Source organism: Myotis lucifugus, unplaced genomic scaffold (genome assembly GCF_000147115.1).
Source record: "Myotis lucifugus unplaced genomic scaffold, Myoluc2.0 scaffold_38, whole genome shotgun sequence".
Lineage (NCBI taxonomy): Eukaryota > Metazoa > Chordata > Mammalia > Chiroptera > Vespertilionidae > Myotis > Myotis lucifugus.
In genome coordinates, this window is record NW_005871086.1 from 5511828 (window position 1) to 5528824 (window position 16997).

A 16997-nucleotide genomic window follows, 5' to 3' on the forward strand; every position below is an offset into this window, starting at 1 on the left:
AGTCCACTGCTCTAACATTTATGCTGCTTCCCACAAACAGCCAACCCTGGATTTCTCCAAGTGCGATCCCACATTTGCCTGTTAGCAGCACAAACCATGTACACAGTGTACAATAAGCCCGCAGATCCTCTCCGAAGAAGAGGTTTTAGGGGATATCAGCAGGCAATATGAGATCCCTGGGGGCCCGAGAGGATTAAAAGCAAGTACAAAATAAGGATGAAAAAGGCAGAAAATGCAGGATCATCTTTACACTGCATCATGACATTTTGAAGTGGAAGGCACTATTGAGGCCCAGAGAGGTTAAAAACATCACCCTAAGTCACACTGCTCAGGTTGAGTCAGAAATAACATCTGCGGGTCTGGTATATTCCACGTGGAGGTCTTCAAGTAGACAGATTCAAGCAGGTTAGAGAAGAATATGAATCCTGACAGCAGTAGAATAACCAGCTTTCTAAGAATGAAGACCTTTCCAGTATATTAATGGACTCTGTCTAATTCAATGATAGAAGAAAAATACTTAACAAATTCCAAATAACTTTCAGGATAGATGAAAGCCAGATGAAGGAAAGCATAGGCAGATTTCAACCACAAGAAATGCGATTTAATCACTGTTTCAGAACTGTTAGTTTGGAACCTGAGTGAAGGAAGGGCTGGTCTAGGTGCATTTTAACAAGACTCTGAGACTCTCCTTGTGGTGAGCTGAGGAACTGGTGAGGATTTACAACAGACACTGATTAACTGAGCATAGTAACAGGGTACTAGGCCTATTGAATAACCGATATTTTGTAAACTCATTGAGTATAAATAAATCCGGAGGGATCTGAATAAGATCAGTGGGTTGTATCAATGTCAAGATCCTGGAAATGATATTACACTAGAATTTTGCAAGACACTCCCAATTGGGGAACTGGGTAAAGGATACACAAGCTAGCTCTGCATCATATTTTTTAATTTTTATTTATTTATTTTAGAGAGAGAAAGGGAGAGAGAGAGAGTAAGACAGAGATCAGTTTGTTGTTCCACACTTTTATGCTTTCATTGGCTCATTCTTGTATGTGCCCTGACCAGGTATTAAACCTGCAACCTTGGCATATTGGGACTATGTTCTAATCAACTGAGCTATCCAGCCAGGGCCTTTCTGCATTATTTCTTATAATTATATACTAATTTATAATTATTTTCAAATAATATGTTCAATTAAAAATATAAGTTCCTGAATGAAGTATAAGATGCCAGTACTTAGCACAGTGATAAGCAGTAATGAAATCAATGAATAAATTATTGACATTGTCAGTTCATTTTGTGTTACACTTTAAGGTCATCCTATAAAAATGTTATTTCTCATCTACCCATTAACATTACTCATGAGCTCTTGGAATAGCAAATTGGTCTTATTTTCAACATCCACTTTACACATGACTACCAGATTTCTTTTTCTAAATTGTAATTTTGAACACTCTTCCTATATTTAAAAGCACCAATGATTCAGCATTGTCTACAGAATAAAATTAAATAACTTTAACCAGGCATTTAGAGTCCCCATCTTTCTAGGACCCTGTCCCAATATTCCTTATGAGATTTTTACTCCAAACAAGTCAATCAACTTCCTGTTGCCAGTGTGTGCCTAAAGCTTTCTATTCGGATACACTTGTACTCACTTGGCCCTTATCTGCTAAGTGATATCAGGGAAATCCCTTTTCTCCCAGTCTGAGTCTATTCTTGTGGAAAGTGGATATGATCACAATTACTTCTAGAGCTTTATAAGGAATAAAATAATTTATTAAAAATTCCTAACAATGCCTGGTACATAATACGATTTGGGGAAGCAGTCATTTTCTTACTACCTTTCACCTTCTAACCTAACTAATCAGTTCCCTTTGTTCCCACTGTGGGCCTTCTCTCACAATTCTATCTAATAAGAGTAATATGCAAATTGACCATCACTCCAACACACAAGATGGCCGCTCCATGTGGACACAAGATGGCCTCCAGAAGATGGCCTCCACAAGATGGCCAGCAGGGGAGGGCAGTTGTGGGCTATTAGGCCTGCAGGGCAGGGCAGTTGGGAGGGACCAGGCCTGAAAGGGAGGGCAGTTGGGGTCAATCAGGCCTGCAGGGGAGGGCAGTTGGGGGCGATCAGGCCAGCAGGTGAGGGCAGTTAGGGGTAATTGGGCCAGCAGGGGAGAAGTTAGGCGTCGATCAGGCTGGCAGGGGAGTGGTTAGGGGGTGATTAGGTTGGCAGGCAGAAGCAGTTAGGGCAATCAGGCAGGCAGGCAGGCGAGTGGTTGGGAGCCAGCAGTCCTGGATTGCGAGCAGTTGGGAGCCAGCAGTCCTGGATTGTGAGAGGGATATCCAATTGCCCTGTGGGATCGAGCCTAAACGGGCAGTTAGACATCCCCTGAGGGGTCCCAGATTGGAGAGGGTGCAGGCTGGGCTGAGGGACACACCCCCTCCATGCATGAATTTCATGCACCGGGCCTCTAGTGTATTATATAAACACCCATCCCTAATAACTTCTCTAAATCAATTTTATCTTTGATAATCATTTTCTAGAACAAACCCTGTTATTAGAGAAAGGAATGATTTTCCTTAAAGCATTCCAGCACCATCTTCTTCTGCAGTAAAACTTTGTACAGCTCAAATGCACACCCACACAAGGTCAATCCATAAAGTAAAAAATGCCAGCACCCCATTGGATTAAGATCTGATGAGAACAGGAACCAGAGATGGGTGTGTTTTCTCAGGCAGGTTGTGGTTGCTGAATGAATAGCATTGAACAAACATTGAGGCCACTACCCAGCTTTCTAATATTATCATGCGGGCTGCCTTAGGGCTATTTTAAGAGATAATAAGGAAATATGACCTGCATAAATTCAAAGAGCAGTTCAGACATTAGTGGTGCCTGAATGAATGAAGGAACTGAGATCTCCTAATGTAGAAGCTATAAATCTCTGTAAGTAAAATAACATTCAATTGTCCTAATAAAACAGGACTGAAGGACAGACAGTCCTCCCCTCCCTTCCCCTTTCCAGGCCATCACACTCACATACCTTCTCCTCTCCTGGGTGAAATGGAAGAAGGATGTTACTGTTGTGAGCACTTTCTCAACCTAGACATCCTGCTACTTTTCCAGGGGGTGGGAGTCAAGAGAAGGGTAGGAGAGGCATGGAGAAACAAAGACGCCTTCAGGGAGATATATGTGTTTTTTTTTAAAGCGATTTATGATGTCCTGTAACCCAGAGGCAGAGAGGAGGACTGTGCTTCTGGAGGAGCATTTTGCAGGAATAAGGCTTTGACCAGGGCAGAGAGGCCTGGGTCCTGCCCTGGCTCTGGCATTTACTGACTCCCTGGCCCCAGGTGTTTTACTGGTCCTCTCTGGGTTTCACGTTCTTCACTCGTAGAGCCAGGGAATTGGACCAGGTCACCTCAAGGCCTTCCAACCGTGCCATTATCTGCCTTCAATTCTGGCCTCTGGATTTTGTTTATATTACCTAAAGGGTTGGTTCTACTTCATGTGAGAGAAAAATAAGGAATTCCTCCTGATCTTCGTTATAGATTTATTCATAGGAAATCGAACTGAAGATAGGAAAAATAAGACTAAAGAGAGGTAACATAAAAAAGATGGGAGGCCTCCTGGTGCTTACCACAGGCTGTGTTCTTACACTGACTGTACAGAAATAGGAGGCAGAGTAAACTTACCCCATATACACCTCAGCTCAGGCTCTTTGCCTGGTCTGTATTGTGAATGGGGAGACATTGAGAAAAGAAAAGAAAAGAAAAAAAAATGGGATATGTGAGAGCAGAAAAAAAAAAGACACAAAATCAAAGGTGTTAGACATTAGGAATGCCCTCTCAGAGTTGGAGGGCTCCTCTGACCACTGTATAAAACTAACAGAGATGCCCTGCTTGCTGGCTTGGAGAACACAGGTTTTCTTCCTGAATCATTAGACTGTGACTGGGATGAGAAATAGCCCTGAGTCTGGGGAGCTGCGGGAAGCAAAGCTAAACAGTGATCAAAGAAGAACAAGGTGATTTTTCCCGTCCTGTGATGTCCGGGAAGAAGTGGACTCTATAGATTGCTCATTTACTTGCTCACATTTTGAGAGAGCATTTTCTCCATCAAGGCATTTGGAAAAAGAAGATAAGTCATGATGTTTGATTCCTTTATGATCTTTAGTGCAGCACTTGCTTGGAAGTAACAAACTCCCCATCTTTTCAAAGAACTTAATTTTGTTGTCAGGTTTTTCTTCAAAACATCTTGGCAAGAACTGCTGGGGAAAAGATTATCCAAAGGAACAGTGGATGGCAGTATTGGTTTGCAGCTCTGCAGCAGAAAGCAATGAAAAGTACTATTTTTTAAGAGAGAAAAGTAGCATATCTTCAATTTTCTGGAAGAGTATCACATGGGCATGGGTCTAAAACCATGAAAAAAATTGTGTTTGCAGCTTTAAAACCTGGTAAAGCAACTATGTCAGATGATTTGAGAGTATTGCATTATGAAATGGGAAGAGGGAAAATGATGACCCGGGGGGGAAACAACGGCCTTACATAATTGTCTTCACAGTAACTAAATGGTAGTTAACACCTGGAACTAGCCAGTGAGTAACTATGACCACGAAACACAAGAGGCACTTTAAAATGCAATAGCAATCCTATGTCTTTCGTGGGGTAAAAGAGAGGCCAAGATGGAAAGGGGTATAGGATGAAGTACAAACATGCATCTTGGTATGACTTTCAATTTTAGCAGTGAAAATACATGTTTTTGTACTTAAATAGCATCTGTACCAGAGGAATGCAGATATTATTTTTGCCGAATTCTCCTTTTTGAGTTCCTCACATCTGCCTTTGCACACTGCTTTGAACATTGATTTGCTCACTCATGTATTCATCAAGCCATTGAGCAGCTCCAGCTCAATCTCTTCCAAATCTTCTAGCTCCTGCCCCCATTAAAATATCTCACGGCATCTTTGTGAGTCCTGGGACCAGCCCCCATTGCTCTATGATGCCCATTGACCTGTAGGAAACTCACACACCTTTGTGTGACTGAGTATGCTTTGCCTCTATTCCCCTGGTCTGTCATCTCTTTCTAGTTACGTTTGTCCTGCCCAGGTGGAGGCGGGGAAAACTAACAAGTCAGAGGCTCAGCCAAATGACCAACTGATAAAAGAGATGCCAATCTCTCTTCTTGCAAGCACCCTCAATTTTTTGGAACTCCCCTCACATAGGTTTGCATTATAAAATATATATCCAGAGTGATGGTATATGGAATAAGGATACATAAGGTGATACTCTGGCAATAAGGACGGTGACCTATGAGATGAAGAATAAGAAAGGAGACACTGAGGATGTCACCAATGTTTCCAGCAGTTGAGACTTTGGATAATGACATCATTCTCTCAGAGAAGAAAGAGAACTCAGAAACATCTTGGCATGAGAAGGTACTACATACAGTTTTCAACATAAGATGATGGATATCCAAATACAAATGGACTTAATAGAATGTTAGTTGAAACTAAAAAATAAACAAAAACTACAGTATAAGTTGGGAGACATTCCAAATTCAAAGAGAGAGTCTAGGCTTTGATATATAATCAATGAAGACACCCTAAAAAGAATAGGGTGTGCAGAAGATTTCTGAAAGATATACTTGGGATGTTCACAGACCAAAGGAAGCATTACAAGAAATGGCAAAGAAGATCAAATTCAAAAAGTAAGGCATCTATACAGGGAGAGATTTGGAAAGAGAAGAATTTTTTTAAAAATCTTAATTGAGTAGTCCAAAAATAATAGGGAAAAAGGTGGGTCAAATAATAGAAGTAATAAGAAAAGAAATTATTCATTTCAAAATACTTATACTAATTCTATTTTTGAAAGATTTAAAAAGGCAACAAATACAAAGATATTAATCAAAGAACAGTAAGTATATAGAAATAGTTTTAAATAATCATGAGCAAGGAAATACTTGGGAAAATATACAACTGACAAAAGAAATATTGATATCTGAAGGTATTATCTATATACTAGAGGCCCTGTACATGGATTCGTGCACCGGTGAGGTCCCTCAGCCTGGCCTGCAGGGATCGGGCTGAAATCAGCTCTCCAACATCCCCCAAGGGGTCCCAGATTGCGAGAGGGTGCAGGCCATGCTGAGGGACCCCACCGGTGAATGATTGGGGCCGAGGAGGGACCGTGGGAGGGCTCCAAGGAATGTATGGCCCGTCTCACCCAGTCCTGATGGGCTGGACCCCAGCAGCAAGCTAACATACTGGTTGGAGTGTCTGCCCCCTGGTGGTCAGTGCATGTCATAGTGACTGGTCGAACAGTCAAATGGTTGGACACTTAGCATATTAGGCTTTTATTATATAGTATAGGTAAAAGGCTAATATGCAAAGTGTCCCCTTGGGAGTTTGATGGGGAGACTGGGAGTTCGCTCGCTCGCTATGACGTGTGCTGACCACCAGGGGGCGGCACGGACCATAGTGGGCAACCAGCTGTGGCGGCAGCAGGGAGCTAAGGGAGCGAGGGAAGGAGGAGGCGAGGAGGCAGGGAACCTGATTGGCCCTGATCGCCAGCCAGGCCTAGGGACCCTACCCATTCACAAATTTCATGCACTGGGCCTCTAGTAGAAATATAAATCAATGTTTTCATTAGATAGATGAGGAACTCAGACCCCTCAGGCTACATTCATGCATCGCATAACTAGTGAGGAACAAAGGCTCCAGAGAATCCAAATCTCTGAGTCCCTGGCCAACCCTTTTCTACTACCCATCAGCATCCCCTCTCCTAACCAACCAATATAAAGTGTCATTAAAAGCCACTAGAAACTCTGAGGCACCTTTGAGATGAACCAGTGCAATAGCTTTCTTTTACACAATGACTGTCTTTTTTAGAATAGTTTTAGGTTTACAAAAACATTAAACCAAAGGTACTGATATTTCTCATGTTCCCTTTGCTGGTGCCCATGCTTAATCTCACCCATTTTCAGCATCTACTCACCAGAATGGGACTTATTTTACCAAGGGTATGCCTACATTGGCACATCATAATTACCCCAAATCCATAGTTTACCTTAGTGTTCTGTCTTGATGTTGTACATTCTATGGGCACGAACAAATGTACAATGATACATATCTATCATTATACCATACAGAGGATTTTCATTGCCCTAAAAAACCTCTGCTCTGCCTGTTCATCTCTCCCCACACCCCCACTTCTGATAACCAACCACTGATCTTTTTATTATCTCTATAGTTTTACCTCTTCCAGGCTGCCATATAGTTGGAATCATACAGTATGAAGCCTTTTCAAATTGGCTTCTTTTACTTAGTAACATGCATTTAAGATTCCCACTGGCTTCCTTTTTAAAGAAAGAGTGAAGCAATCTAGGGAGTGTTCCTAACCATGTCCATCCTAAACTCCCCCTAACATTAATTTCTAGACAATTCCACCACCCCACTGACTTGGTTATATGGAAAATATTCAAGTCTCCAGTCCTGTAGGAAGTACACACAGACATTTTTTGAAAAATTGGTTTGTATATGATGAAAGTTTCTATTTCTGGAGTTTGTTAAAAATTATATTTCCAAGAAAAATAGAGAGTTTTAGTAACAACCAAATAACCAACAGCAGCAGTTGTGATTTTTCTTGCCTACATGGTATCATTTAAAACAGGAAAAAGATTTCTATAATTCTTAATGAGATTATGACATGGAAAGAAAAATAGTAGCCATGGCCCTGGACCCTCAATATTACCACTGATTCTGTCAATAATTTGCTGTCTCTAAATATCAAGTAAGTAAGCAAAATATTTAAGAATGCTGCAAGTGGCTGCCTCCCATGTTTTTTATATGTCTGTTTGGCAATTCAGTTCTACAATGTAAATAGCTGGCAGCGGCAGTGTTGTATGCTAAAATATCTCATTACAAAATGCTAGAAAACTAGAGAATTACTGACAATTAAGGGTTGGTACACACAAGTGGCCAAAATTACAGTTTACGAAAGAATGATAATTGCTCAAGAAGATAGAATTGATGCATATAATTGGATTTGGTCATTTTACTTTTATCATGCATTTGCATTACCTCAAATGGGTAAATGCAGTTGTTCTATGAATTAACAGGCATCATTTTGTATCCCAGCTTTCCTTTCCACACCATTGCCCCTAACCTTTGGGTTCAACTACACTCAGAGTTTTTATTTTCTGTTTTGACTTCTCTATCAGTGCTTTCTTTTATTTTTGCACTCCAAGATAGCACTGGCAATATAGTTAGCAAATTTCTAAATGCGAAAGAGCTATAAATATTCAAATTAATGCACATATAATGGAACAATGTTTAATTGTATTCAATTACTGATCAGTGGGTAAAAACAAATTTCAAAGTTTGGTATGAAGACCACGAATTGTATTAATATTTGTAATATTGCTTTGTTTATTCTTTTATGAATGTCATCAATTAACCATTGCTTCATTTGTTCCTATCAAGAGCGTAACTGTTCTTAAGATTATTTATGGTAAGCAGACCCATGGTTTTCAAGAAGACATGACTGCCCATGCAGCAAAATGAAGAGGTGTCCTAGACAGCATACTGCAGAGATGTAACTAAACAGAAATTGGTGGAGCAGGAACAGGTTATCAGGACAAGATAATGATTGATATTTCAAAAAAAGTTGACCCTCATATATTTTTGTCTTGCTAGTAGTTTCTACCAAAATGAAAAAGTTTCAATGTTAGCACCAAACAAAGAAATTCTTACTCATACTAGCCAATTTGCATAACTGGTTTTATATACTTGACCAGTTCTATCACATTTCTGATAATTATAAAATACTAGAGGCCCCATGCACGACATTCGTGCACTGGGGGGGGGGGGGGGCGGGGAGGGGGGGGTTGGTCCCCTCAGCCCGGCCTGCACCCTTTGCACCCTTTAGCAGTCTGGACATCCTTAGTGCTGCTTGGAGGCAGGAGAGGCTCCTGCCACCACGCTGTGCTTGCCAGCCATCAGCCCTGTTTGTGGCTGAGCAGCGCTCCCCCTGTGGGGAGTGCACTGACCACCAGGGAGCAGCTCCCACATTGAGTGTCTGCCCCCTGGTGGTCAGTGCATGTCATAGTGACCGGTCATTCTGCCATTTGGTGGGTTTGCATATTATCCTTTTTTTATATAGGATTTTTACTATTATATCTAAATGATTTACAACATTTATAATGCAATTGAAATTTGAAGGAAGTAAGTATATGGACTCCACACTCAAGAACCTTGAACTTATTTATGCAAACAGCATCTTGTTTATTTTTTTATTTATTTATTTTTTTAAAATACATTTTATTGATTTTTTACAGAGAAGAAGGGAGAGAGATAGAGAGTTAGAAACATCGATGAGAGAGAAACATCGATCAGCTGCCTCCTGCACACCTCCCCACTGGGGATGTGCCCGCAACCCAGGTACATGCCCTTGACTGGAATCGAACCTGGGATCTTTCAGTCCGCAGGCCGACCCTCTATCCACTGAGCCAAACTGGTTTCGGCACAGCATCATGTTTAAAAGAATCTTCTATTGGGGGGCATGGGAGTGGGCTGGAAGAGGTTAATGCAGGAAAAAGGGAGAATCTATGTAACACTTTCAATAATAACAATTACAAAATAATAATAGAAATAAAAGTATCTTCTACACACCTGAAATCTTGAAGTCTTTTTACTTGCAAAATCTTGTTAAAATGTTAACTTTCCTAGAATGGATAAAATCTCAATTTCTTAAAAGCCAACTCCTAAAGGTAGGTATGGAGAAGTGCTGAGTTAGAGGAAAGAATGGAGAAAGATGCAAAAGAATGAGAGATTGTTGATTTGGGGTTTGAGATAGTGTAAGTGGACCACAGGCACTTATCCTCCACAAAAACTGATTTTAATTTTCTAAGCCCTTGCTTTTAAGTTAAAGGCATATCCTCCTCCAAACTGTTGTGTAAGACTCCATTCTCATGGTTCCTCATCATAAACCTTACTGCTTTCAATTACTCCATTTATTCCAGCAGCACCACCATTCTTCTTGCCTTAAAGTCAAAGAAAATCAACTCTGATGCCTAATACAACTTTTGGCATTTCATCCCAAAGGTAAAACAAAATAATGACAATTTAAATCATTTGTTATTTTTATTTAAAGACTGTGTACCCAAGATGGTGTTAATGCTTCCATTTTCTGTTAAAGATATTATATTTTTGTTGTGCTCATTTTTTTAAATATATTTTTATTGTTTTTATTGATTTTTTACAGAGAGGAAGAGAGAGGAATAGAAAGTTAGAAACATCGATGAGAGAGAAACATCAATCAGCTGCCTCCTGCACACCCCCTACTAGGGATGTGCCCGCAACCCAGGTACATGCCCTTGACCGGAATCCAACCTGGGACCCTTCAGTCCGCAGGCCAACCCTCTATCCACTGAGCCAAACCAGTCAGGGCTGTGCTCACTTTTGCAATCGATATTATAAAAGGCCTGTGGCCCTAGCCATAACGACCAAAGACTGGCGCGGGTGGGTTGGGCTGTGAGCGTGGCGGGGCATGCATGGGTGGGCAGGTCTGCGAGCACAGCGAGGCCACGTGGGTGGGTGGGACTGCGAAATTTCACATGCTGGGCTTCTAGTTTAAATATAGTTGAAATAGTTATTAAGATTGTAAAAGATTGCTCATAGTTACAATGTATATTTCTCATTCTATTTGGCAAACTTGGCATAACCATGAAAAGTTGTACTGGTATAGAAAATAAAGATCACTTGAGATTTATCCTGAGAATTTCAGAGTATAGAGATATTTAAAAGGAAGAAATACAATAAATTGTTAATATGGTAAAGCTCCTTGGATATGATTTTCATAGGCATCACAAATTGAGCTACAGTATTACAAATTCAGTGTTTATAAGCTAGAAAAGCCTCTTTCATTATACCACTTAAAAGAGCATAATTAAAACACTATTGTGTCACAGATTTTTCCCCTCCCCCCAAAAAGGGTAAAAATGAGAAATGTAAACAACTTTGATTAGAGGAATTGAACTGTAATGAAAACATAAAGAACTAAATGTAGTTTGAATGGGTGGAAACTGAGGGAGGGTATGGCTAGTCAGTTTTTGAAAGAAACACAAAAGAAATTGAGCAATTAGATGAAATGGAGCAAGGGAATACTCAGGCTGTATATTAAGAAGTAGTTTCTAACAATGACGTTTGCTGGACTCTGGAAAAATCACCCTTCACTTTGTTTAAACTAGATTGGATTAAGCTTTCTCTCTGGGGATATAGGTTTATTTGGACAGACTGTCGTTGTGAGATTCTAAGGAATTGTTTTTACTACTGATTTCTAAACTAAAAAATTTAGGATAGCTGGCCATTGATTCTGCAAATTAATTCTTTCTTTTCCAATATGTCAACTCTTTTTTTTTCTACCATCCTTATGATCTACTTTTATTTTTTTATTTTTTTGTTGTTAATCCTCACCTGAGGATATATTTTTCCAATGATTTTTTTTTTAAAGAGAGAGTGGAAGGGAGGGGAGAGAGAGAGAGAGAGAGAGAGAGAGAGAGAGAGAGAGAGAGAGAAATATCAATGTGAGAGAAACACATTGATTGGTTGCACTCTGTCCTGACCAGGTATGTGCCCTTAACCAGGAATCAAATCCAAGACCCTTAGGTATGTGAGCCAATGTTCTAACCACTTAGAAACACCAGCCAGGGTGTTATGATCTACATTTAAAATAAATATAAAGGAAATATACTACTATGTCATTATTTTTCCAGTGTAAAATGAACTAAATAATAAAAGTACTATTTAAAAGTAGTCAATTTTTGGTTAGGGATATTTTTAGAATGGAAATTTACAACTCTTAAATAAGAATAGTCATTTTATTGTTGTTAGTAAAATGTTTACCATGAATGTTCTAATTCTAAAGTAATGCAGAATTCAATTTTAGTTACAAAATTATCAATTAAGCTAATCACTCAGAATGACCTCCATCAGAAGGCTATTTATGTATATTAAAGGCTAAGTGACTGACCATACATCTGTCTGACCATCTGACCGACCAACCGGCTAGTACATATGACTCACACTGGCAATTTAAAAATAAATGTTGACTCGCACATGCAAGATACATATAAGCTCTCACTGGCACCAATTGCATGCGTGTGTTTTAATCTGTCATAGTCGATCGTGAATTTGGTTGACAGTTCCATTATAGAGAAAGGGCAAATAGCGATATTAAAATATTTCTTCTAATTAATTTCCTTTCAATGTGCATGAATCCATGTACCAGGCCACTAGTTATTACAAAAAATTGGTTATGAAACCTACAATTTTATTTCACATACTTAATAAAATATATTTTTATACAATTATATTTATAACTAATATAAACATAATTATTAAATGTAATTGTTCTTTATAAGTGCTGTACAGTATGTTTTTATAATAATGAAAATAATTCCCACATTTAATAAGCTAAGATGCTCATCAAAGGATGTTATTTCCTTGGGCTTTAATAAAATTACATAGTTTTTTTACATAAACAATAAGAAATTCTCGAGAGAAGAGCTCCCGGATGTGGAGAAGCTGGGGAGGAAACGTGGGAGGAAAATGGATTCAGTGGAGAAGAGTGTCGCAACCTCCATCTCCAACCCGCGGAGGCTGCCATCCCAGGGTCGGCCCCCGAAGCTACAGCGCAACTCCCGCTGCAGCCAGGGCTGGTGTGTGGAGAACCTCACACCTGGCGGCCTTAATTCTGGCCCGGGGTAGCAGCAAGGGCATCCCTTTGAAGAACATTAAGCATCTGGCAGGTGTCCCGCTCATTGGCTGGGTCCTGCATGCGGCCCTGGACTCAGGGGTCTTCCAGAGTGTGTGGGTTTCAATGGACCATGATGAAATTGAGAATGTGGCCAAACAATGTGGTGCACAAGTTCATCGAAGAAGTTCTGAAGTTTCAAAGACAGCTCTACCTCATTAGATGCCATTGTATCATTTCTTAGCACAATGAGGTTGACATTGTAGGTAATATTCAAGCTACTTAACCATGTTTACATCCTACTGACCTTCAAAAAGTTGCAGAAATGATTCAAGAAGAAGGATATGATTCTGTTTTCTCTGTTTTGAGGTGCCATCAATTTTGATAAAGTGAAATTGAGAAAGGAATTCGTGAAGTGACTGAACCTCTGAATTTGAATCCAGCTAAATGAACTCGTCAACAAGATTGGGATGGAGAGTTATATGAAAACTAGTGGCCTGTGCACAAAATTTGTGCATGGGGGCAGGGGGGTTTCCTCAGCCCAGCCTGCACCCTCTCCAATCAGGGACTCCTTGGGGGATGTCCGACTGCTGGTTTAGGCCTGATCCCTGTGGGCCTAAACCAGCAGTCGGACATCCCTCTCGCAATCTGGGACCGCTGGCTCCTAACTGCCTCTGTCTGCCTGCCTGATTGCCCCTAATTGCCTCTGCCTGCCTGCCTGATCTCCCCAACTGCCCTCCCTGCCAACCTGATCTCACCCCCAACTGCCCTCCCCTGCAGGCCTGATCTCTTCCCCAACTGCCCTCCCTGCCAACCTGATCTTGCCCCCAATGGCCCGCCCCTGCTTGCCTGGTTGTCCCCAACTGCCCTTCCCTGATTGCCCCTAACTGCCTCTGCCTTGGCCCCCACTACCATGGCTTTGTCCGGAAGGAAATCAGATGACCAGAAGATGGCTGGTTGACCCGGTCTAATTAGCATATTACCCTTTTATTAGTATAGATAGATTATATAGGATAGGATTGCTTAAATGGGGGTGGGGGGAAGTCTTTTTCAGCAGGAGGAGATGCTCTTGGCAGACAAAAATACATCATCCCTATATCTGGACTGATAGCCAGCCATATGCACTATACTGCCAAACTGGTCTTTAAAAATTGAACCACTTTCTTACACCTAACACCAAATAGCTATTGCCCTTAAAACCCCTCCACAACCCCCACCTTAGGTTCTGCCTTCGCAGTTCACCCAGATTTGGTTCTAATTGGTCAGTTTCTACGCCAGTCAGCATCAAAAGCTCCGCCTCCTAGGCAGCCATTGGCTCTTCGCAGTTCAGCCAGATTTGGTTCTGACTGGTCGGTTTCTATGCCAGTCAGCGTCTCTGGTCCTGATCAGGGAGGCGGGGCTGATCAGCAGCTGCCCCAGGCTGCTGGCGAGCAGGCTGAACTGCTGACATCTCAGAGAGAGAGAGGCGCAGCTGCTGGCGAGGCTTAGAAAGAGAGAGGGGCAAGGGCTGAGCAGCAGCTGCCACAAAGGCTGCGGATCAGACCCTGCTTCTCTCTCTGGGCCTCACAAGCAGCGGTGGCAGCTGCTGATCAGCCCTGGCTCTCTCTCTCTCCAAGAAGTCAGCATTTCATCCTGCTCACCAGTCCTGCCTACCTGAGCCTGCTGCATGCACAGCCTGGCATTCGGTCGTCCCTTCGGTTGTTTCGGACGTTATGGACCCTGGCTCTTTATGTATATATTTGGCTCATTTTATTTTGCCAAGAGACATTTGATAGAGATGGGTTACTTACAGGGTGGAAAAATGGCCTACTGTAAAATGCACGCTGATCACAGTGTGGACATAGATGTGGATATTGATTGGCCTATTGTGAAACAACGAGTACTAAGATATGGCTATTTTGGCCAAGAGAAGTTTGAGATAAAATTTTGGCTTGCAGTATTGATGGATGTCTCACCAATGGCCACATTTATGTATCAGGAGACCAAAAAGAAATAATATCTTATGATGTAAAAGATGCTATTGGCATAAGTTTATTAAAGAAAAGTGGTATTGAGGTGAGATTAATTTCAGAAAGGGCCTGTTCAAAGCAGACACTCTCTTCCTTAAAACTGGATTGCAAAATGGAAGTCAATGTACCGGACAAGCTAGCAGTTGTAGATGAATGGAGAAAAGAAATGGGCCTGTGCTGGAAAGAAGTGACATATCTTGGAAATGAAGTGTCTGATGAGGAGTGCCTGCAGCAAGCGGGCCTAAGTGCTGTTCCTGCTGATGCCTGTTCCACGGCCCAGAAGGCTGTTGGGTGTGTTTACAAGTGTAATGGTGGCCGTGGTGCCCTCCAAGAGCTTGCAGAGCACATTTTCCTAATAATGGAAAAGGTTGTTAATTCCTGCCAAAAACAGAAGTTAGTATAATGTGTGTGTGTGTGTGTGTGTGGAGGGGCGGGGGCAGTATACAGCCTTCTTCAGCTATTTTACTTTTATTTTTGATGAAGTACAATTCCATGTTTTAATGTTATAGACATGTGACTTGATTTGTGATATCTCTTCATATCTTTTAAAGCAAAGTCTTCTCAAGTTATCTCCCCAAAACCTTCTGTGAAATAATTGTGCTATACTTTTCTCTTTACGCAAGATAATTATTTAGAGATTGATTTACAGTCTTTCTCACATTTTTAGTAAATGCAAGTAAGAACATGATCAAAATTTACTTTGTATTGTACCCTGGAAAACTGTGTGTTTGTGTGCTTTTGATGATGCTGATATTCTATTTATTTGGGGGCAGTGTATGTGGTAAGACACGCTCTTCTATTAATTTAAAAAAAATACATTTCACAGAAAAAAATTCTCAAAGACACACAAAAAAATTTGTTTGCTTTGAAATGGATAATAAATTTTGTATGTTAAAATAAAAATAGCAAGTAGTATTTCCACATTTGCCCTTCAACCTAAATTCCAATGCTATGGTGTGTGAGAAAAGATTTCTCAATATGAGTGAGAAGGGGTTATCTTATCTCTTCCCAGGTAACAGGAGTGATTTTGATGGGGTCAACCTTACCAAAACAACTTGGGATCCCGAGTGAAGGATCACGTATTATAAACAAACAATAATTGATTGATGTTTACCATCTATTTGTGTTGCTGTTAGGGAAATTGTCTGGGAAGCCACCGTCCATATCTTCTTGTTGACCAGCCTGAACCAAGAACATTTGATCATTCTAGGCAAAGAGCAGGCTTGCTGACACAGAATGTTTTTCATAGCGCTGAGCGCAATGACGTTATTTGCCTCCTCCTTCAAATGAAATGTTCAGTAATCTAGGGGGTTTCTAATCTGTTTACCAGCTGTACTGATGAGCGGGATTTATTTAACTGTTATCACCAACCTGACCTGTTACAATGACAGATAATGTTTCAGTGAACAAAAGTATCATCCGTCCTGGGCTTTTCTTTTCTATGAACAGAGAAATTTATGTTCAAAGATTCCACTTTTCTCTACTCTTTAAATGTAAATATGTCAGAGATATATTAAAATGGCATTCAATATAGACTACTATTTTTAAAACAAAGTTGTCATTTGACTCCTGGTGAATTGCTCATAAATTCAGGACTGAATAAAGAGATCAGATTACATTAAATGCATTTTGGTATCTATAACTTTCTGCAATGAATTAAAACTGGCTGATCATGTCTCCAGTGCATTTCATTTTCTGTTGATTCATGTACTGTAATATAACCTTCAAAATTCCCTTATGCCAACAAACTCACTCAGATATGCTGAGTGCAGGAGGAGATTAAAGTGGCTATAAGATTGAAAACTATATGAAGACATCAGATAATGCAGTAGAGGTATAATGAAAGTGTAAACAAAGCCAGTAAATGTAGAAATTACTGTTCATATAATCCACTGTTGAATTCAATGGAGAGTTTAGCTCCCTGCCAAAAATATATTAATACCAAACAAATTGGCAAGATCAATACACCAAGCCTGTTTCATTCTTATTAAAGCACTTCTCTCTTTGAGGCTAAGCGGAAGTAAGGCATGCCATTCTCCTTTGGAAAATGCAATATTTCCCCAATAGGAATTTAGTATTCAGGTATCCGCAGGCTCCCAGCTCTGAGAAACTCACATCTGATGATATTCCTCTACTCTTTAAAATTGAAGTTACTTATTGCAATAACCTTTCATATTTTTTCCTGAGCAGTAGCTTTTTGTTTCGCATTGTGAAAGCCAATCCATCCTTTAAAGG

General features: G+C 40.5%; 1 non-coding gene and 1 pseudogene across 1 annotated transcript; both read left to right on the forward strand.

Moving 5' to 3' along the window:
* Positions 1-3627: 3627 nt before the first annotated feature.
* On the forward strand, positions 3628-3759 carry LOC111825748. The gene has a single exon (XR_002828939.1). It is a non-coding gene; the product is annotated as a small nucleolar RNA SNORA51 (small nucleolar RNA).
* An 8849-nt stretch (positions 3760-12608) lies between these two features.
* Positions 12609-15165, forward strand: LOC102430290 (annotated as a pseudogene).
* Positions 15166-16997: the final 1832 nt, after the last annotated feature.